Source organism: Salmo salar, chromosome ssa08, assembly GCF_905237065.1.
Source record: "Salmo salar chromosome ssa08, Ssal_v3.1, whole genome shotgun sequence".
In the NCBI taxonomy this organism is placed as follows: Eukaryota; Metazoa; Chordata; class Actinopteri; order Salmoniformes; family Salmonidae; genus Salmo; species Salmo salar.
The window spans coordinates 226835-235949 of NC_059449.1; the positions used below are offsets into that span (position 1 = coordinate 226835).

The 9115-nt window shown below is 45.2% G+C and overlaps 1 pseudogene; it reads right to left on the reverse strand.

Moving 5' to 3' along the window:
- Positions 1 to 3743: 3743 nt before the first annotated feature.
- LOC106593707 (induced myeloid leukemia cell differentiation protein Mcl-1 homolog) lies at positions 3744 to 4466 on the reverse strand (annotated as a pseudogene).
- Between the last annotated feature and the right edge of the window lie 4649 nt (positions 4467 to 9115).

Consider the following 9115-nt stretch of genomic DNA (forward strand, 5'->3'; position numbering starts at 1 on the left):
TAATGTGAAAGGAGGGCCTGATGTAGCAAACTGGAGCATACGGTTGAACATATCAGTCTCTGCATCGTTCATATCGGCTGTATCACTCGTCTCAGCCCGAGTCCAGGGGCTGCTTTCGTCAGTTAAAATCAGGAAGCGATCGCTACCTTGGTATCCCAGTGGTAACATTGAAGGCTCCTGTGTGGATTTGCAATTGAAGCCTGGGTTCGATGCCATTTCAGAAGCTACTGCTGAAAGAGTACCACTAGTACCACACCACTAGCTTTTATAGCCTAGAAGATGTGAGACACAGCTATGAGAGGTTGGATTACGTGGCCAAGGTTTAGTTATAGAGTGGAGAGTGGTAATAAAGTACAGATATGACAGTAGGACATGTCAAGCTAGGGTTCATATAGCCAACTGACACTGTGTTTAGGGGGAGGACGTATCCAACGCTGGACGTTTCAGTGTGGGTATGGAGAAGGTAGTGTCACTGTACAAGGGGTCCGTTGACCAGACTCGCCTATATACAGTCTGATTCTAGCTGTGTACTCACAATTGTATTCAACCTCTATACCAAGAAGGGGGTTGTGCTCTATGTATACTGGATCAATGGAGTGTGACCATACAGCAGTAATGCAAGGTATAGCGAGTTTGACAATGGAAGGAGAACCCACGTTGAGGCAATCTAAGCCTCAATCGAAGCCGAATGGTGTTGTTACCAGGTCTTCCCGGAGGACGCGTTCCACCAAGTGGCGTATTCTCGTGGACCCGTACCTCCGGTCTGCCTTAGAGGCTCTAGGTGCCAGACTGAACAACCTCACCTACAGTTACATACACATCTGGATGTACCCGTCTGGCAGAGACCAGGGTCTGGACCTGTTATGCAAATGTCATGTTATGGGCCTAACCGAGTGTCACTGTCAGCAGACTACAATCCGTGGCTACTTCGAGACTAGGATGCCTATGACACTCGATGAGGTCGAGAAGCTGGTCGGGATCCCATGTACCTTGTACAAGGTAGAAAAGCATCACGAATGTACCACTCAAGGCCTCCTGTTCTGCACCGGCGACCACATATTCAACGAGTGTAATGGGGTGAGACGTGTCCATGTTTACCCAGAAGGATACACTGTCTACAGCTACTTGCGGAATGACGGCTGTCGGAAGCTCGAACACTGGGGACATCTTTATTCATATTCACATCTCCAGTCGAATAGAGAGTTTGATTATTTTTATGACACATACCATTGTTTAAAGTCTCAGGCACCTTGTTAATTGCCAGATTGTGCTTATTCTGATAGACTTTGCTTGTGTCGTGAAATGATTGTGCCCCATATCTGTTGTAATTGCCATCGAAATAAACAATGATACCAGAGTTATTCTGTGTCCATGGGTTCTATTGTACACCATTAGATACAACATCTACAGAAGACAAAGTAGCGTAGTGGGTCCTATTAGCAACGGCCAAAGACACAGTAGTGTTGCTTATGGTTCACAATGATTACAAAGGGACTATGTAGACCGGGCTGGCTGTGATCAGTGCAAGAGCAGGGTCCATTGATTACGCTACTGAACAACTAAGCAGTCCTTGGAAACTATCCAGGGTTGACATATTCAGCCTTGGTTGCATGAATTAGCCATGGTTCGAGGTGTCAGCCTTGTTTGGAGGGATCACTCTTGCTTGGCTGTACAAGTCTTAAGCAGATTCGAGCCCTAGTTGCCATGTAGCCATGGTTAGAGGAGTCAGCTTTGGTTGGACAAGGGGTGTATGTAGCCATGTTTGGAGGAGTCAGCTTTCGTTGGACAAGGGGTGTTGTTGGATACCATAGCCTCGGTTAGAGGGGTCACTATAGGCACGGTCTGAAACTCATGGTTGGACAGGGTGTAACAATTAAGCAGTCCTGAATTAGGCATGGCTAGAGGAGTCAGTCTGGGTTGGATATACAAGTCGTAAGCGGATAGGAGTCGTAGTTGCCATGTAGCCATGTGTGGAGGGATCAGCTTTGGTTGGACAAGGGGTGTTGTTGGATACTATAGCCCTGGTCTGACAAGTCACTATAGGCAAGGCTGATACACATTGTTGGTGTTGTATGAATGGACTACTGGAAACCCCTTTAAAGCCATTGTTGGCCAGACTGTAACACCACACACTGAGTCTCTCTACTAGGCAGCATAGGGTACATCCACCCAAAGACGCTGTACTACCTTACCCTGTGTCAGAGTAGTAGTAACCATGTCTCTGTCACCAGTACCTGAGGACACCCATCTGGACATACTTACAAAACAGACCCTACATCTAATGGAGGCATTGAACACTTTCACCCACATGTCTCTCGTACAGTTATTGAGTCTAGACACCAATGGCAGGCGCAGACTATACGACGTACTCTGTGCCCTGGAAGGTATTGGACTTCTGAGTAAAGATAGGAAGGTATACACATGCAAACGACAAAGGTATCAGTTGCCGGTATTTAGCAAACCTGGTATGAAGAAACACATTGGAACTGTTTACCGGCATGTGCGCAATCACCCAGGGATGTTCACCTTGCTGGACCTGGTCAAGACATTTGATATTCCACCACGTAGGATGTGTAATATTTTCCGGGTGCTGAAGATATTTGGTGTTGTGATAAAAAGTAAGGTAGGATGCTACACATCTGTGCCACATTCGGTGTGTTCGGACTCCCAGTGGAAACGGACTCTGGAAAGGATATGGGGTGATTCCCCTGAAGTCCAGGTCTTGGAAAATAATGTACCAGAGGGTATGTGCATTGACGCTAATGCCATTGGTTCTGACACCCAGATCATCCAGATTGACTCCTCTGAATACCAGTTGCTTTATGTCGACAATGATGCCGTGATATCCGAGTCCTATAACTTACCAGAGGGTATGTGCATTGACGCTAATGCCATTGGTTCTGACACCCAGATCATCCAGATTGACTCCTCTGAATACCAGTTGCTTTATGTCGACAATGATGCCGTGATATCCGAGTCCTATATCTTAGAGACCAATTCCATATTAGAGCCAGAGTGCCTCCCGATGGAGTGGAACAGTACACAGAAAGACTGTACCAATGGTGAAGTGCAGTGTATAGACATCACCAATGAGTTTCACGGGCACAAGGGCATGCTGAGAGACTCTCACACAAGCCAAGTGTTGTGTATAGACACTGAGGACCTGACAACTGACACCTTTGATACTCAGGACATCCTGATGAACATTCCTGGGGGCAGGGTTGATTGGACCAACACAGACAGTCTACTAGAGTCCTTATTATGGTTAGATGAGGACTGACAGTAACAGTATTTGGTTTCCAACAGGACTATTGTGAACAGGACAGTACCTGGCCTATACCCAAGTCTACCACTGATGTACTGCATATGACTGCACTCTGTCTGTAACTCCACTGTTGTATTATACCATTGTACTCATCCACACTGTTGTATTACACCATTGTACATATCCTTATATCCACTGTTGTATTATACCATTGTAAACATCTATGTAACTCCACTGTTGTCATAAACATTGCAAATAAATTCTATACCTTGACGTACTTGTCTTGTGTAATAGTTGTGTACTGCAGTCATATGTTGTTTTGTACAACTGACACAGGATCACGATAGACACCAAACACAAATGCGGTTCACTACTTTATTAGCCTTTACGGTACATATTCCTAACATCATACTCAATCTCCACTATGGTGAGAAGCATCAAGCACAAAGTGGTAACAGGTAAAGGCCTCTTCTGAAAGTCACATAACCAAGAAGGTCATTGTTGCGACAATACCGGCCAATCCGAAAAGGGTCATGATGATGTTCCTACATCTGGACTCAGGTTCTGCTACTAGAAAGAACTCCGCGAACCCATTCTGGAACATTTCAAAAGAAATATTAGATTACAGGTATACCAAGACAATGGTGGCATCTCTCAGTCATTACTGAACGTACCCAGGAGTTATGTTTGACTAGCCAGTCCGTGTGGTGAGTGGCCAGGTACTCTGCTATCTCTTCTCACACCACGTCAACACAGTCGTCTCTCCCCTTGCCTCTCAAGTACTGGCACACCGCAGCCCCAAAAGACATCAGGCTGGCAACACGGCCCCAGTTGACGGTCCCGTCTTCAAAGATGATATGGGCTACTGAACTGAGGAACTTCACGTCATCCCCTCTGTCATCCACATAGAGTGTGTTGATCATACCTGTAAGGTCGATGGTGCAACAAATGTTAAATTACTTTGTCACTGGCTTGTGTTAGCTGTTGGTGTCATAACACAATACCTACCGTTGTATGTGTATCTGTGCTTCTCCAGTAATTGCCCGATAACTCTACTCGTTGTTGACAGAGCTTTGCTTTCGTTCCACCTAGGTTTCAGAAGTCCCGTACATTGTCCTAGGACACATTTAATGAGTTGCCTGGTGTCTATGTCCAGGGCTCCGGTCTGGTGATGGTATGTTTCCTGATGTGATATCTTCATTGTGTGCATTTATGAGTCGCTGGTAGCCTATGGTACACCTATGACTGCAATGATAGTCTGCAGGCGTATTGACACTTATATATACATGATGGGAGTTATTCACACTAGCTCTAACACTGACAGAATGCAACTATTACACCAGGGGTAACATCGGCCTTGTGCAGTCGGCCAGGTCAAAGAGACAAGAGGATATCAAAGACGTACTTCATGTTACGTTTATTTAAATACAGCAACACTACAATCATTTTATCACCCATGCTCATAGAATGTCTTATGTTTCTTACAGTAGAAGGTAATGTGCAACAACAAAAGAAGAGTAACATGTCAAGGTATAAAAGTGAAGGTCTTCAGCCTCATCCGAAGTTCTTTGGTCATTTTATCGCGGTGAGGGTGATGTCCCTGGGAGGGTAGGTACCTTCCCTGGATGGTGAGGGCGCTGCAGACAACGCACGACACTGGTGGATAAAGGGAATTGGGCAGAGAACAAGCACACAGATGAAACATGTGACTGGTAAAATACAATGTGTACCATATACAATGTGTGACATGTGTACTATGAGCCATAATAAAGGATGACAAGAGTGGGTCTGTGTTATTACATTTATTGACAATGTGAAACAAAACACTATGCCACAATATGACATTAGGTCAGTGTGGGTGTATTGTACATAGAGCAATGCATTGTGGCTACTACTACCACATAAGTATCATCTAAGGTACATAGATAGTACATAGATAGATAGAAGCATTGTGGCTACTACTAACAAATAGGTGTCATCATTTCCACACCGTACATCAACATATCTTCCTCATCATACTCTCTCTTCAAAAATATTTCTCCATACTGAGCGGGTATGACCCTTTCCATTCCTGAGAAGTAATCTCGGAACACCACATTCACATTTTCATATAACACTATTCGAAAGACATTGGCAAGCTCGGGACATGAATGACACTTAACCCCCTCTGGTGTTTCATACAGATCTTTGTGTCTAACCTTTAAGGCAACTAGCCCAAACCCTTTAGCTGTAATGGTCACCTTGGTAGTAGAATTGGACCCCGTGTGGTATAGTCCGGACATCAACAGGTCACAGTGACTTACATTCCTACCCTCAACCGGGAAACAGTCTAACCCTGTATAGCAATAAGTAATAGTTGACCCAGACCCGTGCAAGTGTATCTCACTGTGGGATATGTCATGATCCACTACCAAGTCCATTACAACCGAGCCCCGAGCAAGGCTCTGGTGGATACTTTTAGTGTTATTATCCACCCTGATTATTGTTTGCTGGGATGCTGTGGACACAACTTTAACCCCATTAGGTGTAGTTACAGTAATTTCATCCAGACCAGCACGAACTAGGGAATCCAGTTTCTCCCTCCACACCTGGGCGTTAAAGTTCTCTCCTTCCTTGGTAGTGAGATCCTTGTAGGCACTTCGATATACTGTGTCACCGGTCACACTGCAGGTCAACATAATACCTTCTGGGTCAATGGACACAACTGAGCTCCCCTTCCTGTACAGCACCGCTCCGTGCAACAGCAGTCCATTGTCCGCCACCGAGCATGCACGCTTTACGTACTCTGGTTCAGGCACCAATCTAGTCTGTGGTCGTAGGAGTAATGTAATCTCGTCCACATCCAACTGTTGAGCAGCACTCACGGTCACCCCCGTAGTGCCATGTGCTACCAGAAGAGACAGGGTCATATGATCGTTCACTGTAACAGATGAATTTGTACCCAGTTCCAGTGTACTGAACTGGCTCCCCTGCTTTAACCTCTCTAGGGTCGGCGGGACGAAATCGTCCCACCTACTCAACAGCCAGTTGAATCCCGTGGCGCGTTATTCAAATACCTTAGAAATGCTATTACTTCAATTTCTCAAACATATGACTATTTTACACCATTTTAAAGACAAGACTCTCGTTAATCTAACCACACTGTCCGATTTCAAAAAGGCTTTACAACGAAAGCAAAACATTAGATTATGTCAGCAGAGTACCCAGCCAGAAATAATCAGACACCCATTTTTCAAGCTAGCATATAATGTCACATAAACCCAAACCACAGCTAAATGCAGCACTAACCTTTGATGATCTTCATCACATGACAACCCTAGGGCATTATGTTATACAATACATGCATGTTTTGTTCAATCAAGTTCATATTTATAGCAAAAACCAGCTTTTTACATTAGCATGTGACGTTCAGAACTAGCATACCCCCCGCAAACCTCCGGTGAATTTACTAAATTACTCACGATAAACGTTCACAAAAAACATAACAATTATTTTAAGAATTATAGATACAGAACTCCTTTGTGCAATCGAGGTGTCCGATTTTAAAATAGCTTTTCGGTGAAAGCACATTTTGCAATATTCTGAGTACATAGCCCAGCCATCACGGCTAGCTATTTAGACACCCACCAAGTTTAGCCCTGACCAAACTCCGATTTACTATTACAAAAGTTTGATTACCTTTGGTGTTCTTCGTCAGAATGCACTCCCAGGACTGCTACTTCAATAACAAATGTTGGTTTGGTCCAAAATAATCCATCGTTATATCCAAATAGCGGCGTTTTGTTCGTGCGTTCAAGACACTATCTGAAGTGTAAATAAGGGTCACGAGCATGGCGCAATTCGTGACATAAAAATTCTAAATATTCCAATACCGTACTTCGAAGCATGTCAACCGCTGTTTAAAATCCATTTTTATGCCATTTTTCTCGTAAAAAAGCGATAATATTCCGACCGGGAATCTGCGTTTAGGTAAACAGACGAAAGAAAACAAGGCATAGGGTCGACGCGGGCATGCGCCTGAGTCTCACAGTACTGTAACCAGCCACTATCCAAACGCGCTACTTTTTTTCAGCCAGAGCCTGCAAAGCCACGATTCAGCTTTTTGCCGCCTTCTGAGAGCCCATGGGAGCCGTAGGAAGTGTCACGTAACAGCAGAGATCCTCTGTAATGGATAGAGATAATCAAGAAGGGCAAGAAATTGTCAGACAGGCCACTTCCTGCATGGAATCTTCTCAGGTTTTGGCCTGCCATATGAGTTCTGTTATACTCACAGACACCATTCAAACAGTTTTAGAAACTTTAGGGTGTTTTCTATCCAAAGCCAATAATTATATGCATATTCTAGTTACTGGGCAGGAGTAGTAACCAGATTAAATCGGGTACGTTTTTTATCCAGCCGTGTCAATACTGCCCCCTAGCCCTAACAGGTTAACTACATTTTCCAGGGCTCCTTCGATCAACGTCCTGTAGTATCGCATCACATCCACCACATGAGGGTTAGAAGTAAATCTCTCGGCCTGGTATGATAACAGTTTGGAAACGGAGTCGGACACGGCAACGTTGTGGTTGTTGCCGAAACGAGTGTCCATGAGAGCGGCCAGATCGGTCAAGGCTGAGTTTAGCAAAGTCATGGCCCATTTGTATTCCCTCGTGGCTGTTGACAGTGTCATAGTTGCATCGTGCCAGCTGCCAGAATAACACAATTGATCACAGCCTTTATGAGACTCAGGTAACCCTCTGCAGGCTACCTGGGAACACTTCGGGTAATTTACTTCGAGTTCGGTCCAGTTGAGGCCTATAAAGAAATGGTAGGCAGTGTAGGAGCTGCGCCTCGCCGGTGTGCGTATCTTCCATCTGCCTGGCCTGAGTATCACCCTGTGGTCGAGGGAGTCGGGAGACACTTTACCGTTTCCGATGAACCAGACAGGTCCTGAAGCTAGACCTTCCCCTCTGGGGGTCCCGGCCCCTGTGGTTGACGGTGATTCTTGATTAGAGACGAGGTGAACAATAGGAAGCAGAGTTGACAGTATCATATACATGGATCTGAGCGAGGGTGCATTGTGGTTTGTTATGTCCATGGTGTTGGGGTTCACAGCAGTTTCCTATAGCGTTGTTGGCTATAGAGCCTTCCTTGACACATACAGCAAAGCATTGTGAGTATGCTAATGTTGATTAGTACAGCTAGTACAGTGGAGCTCAGAGATAATGCAGAGGTGTGGGTTGACATAGACATTAAGCGCTTCACTGTCTGCCCCGTAATCTTCTCATTCTCTTCGATCAAAGTACCGAGTTGAGAGAAGACATCACTTCGAGTCTTGACAGAGTGGTTCATTGTATTCACGCAATCGTAGGTGTTCTGAAAGAACGCATCGGAGTACGGTAAGTGGTCAGCCCGAATCAGGTCAATTTCAGGGCAATAGAGTAACGCTAGGGGTTGGACAATCTGTGTGGTGAGCGGTCCCACTGTTGTAATATACTTTTTCACCTTGGAGACGAGAGGCTCTTCTGTGTGCGAGTACTAACCAGGCCTGGGCTGAGGCAAGGACATTTTATCCGATCCGAAGGAGAATGGTTCGAGTTCACATGGGATTGTAACGCGTTTCGCACCGTGATTAACATGGATTATCATTTTAATAAAGATTTCCTCTGATGATTCCATATGGCTAAAGATTGCAATCGGATACCCGGTGCCCCCTTGTGGCCAATTGTTATCAACATAGTCTCCCAGCTCCATGCAAGAACTGGAGCCTCTGATGCACTCGACCGTTTTCGATATCAAGTACATACTGTCAATGATTGCTGACAAGCCCTTGGAGCCTTGGTGAGAGGGCAGGGTGAAGCCTCTTGTCA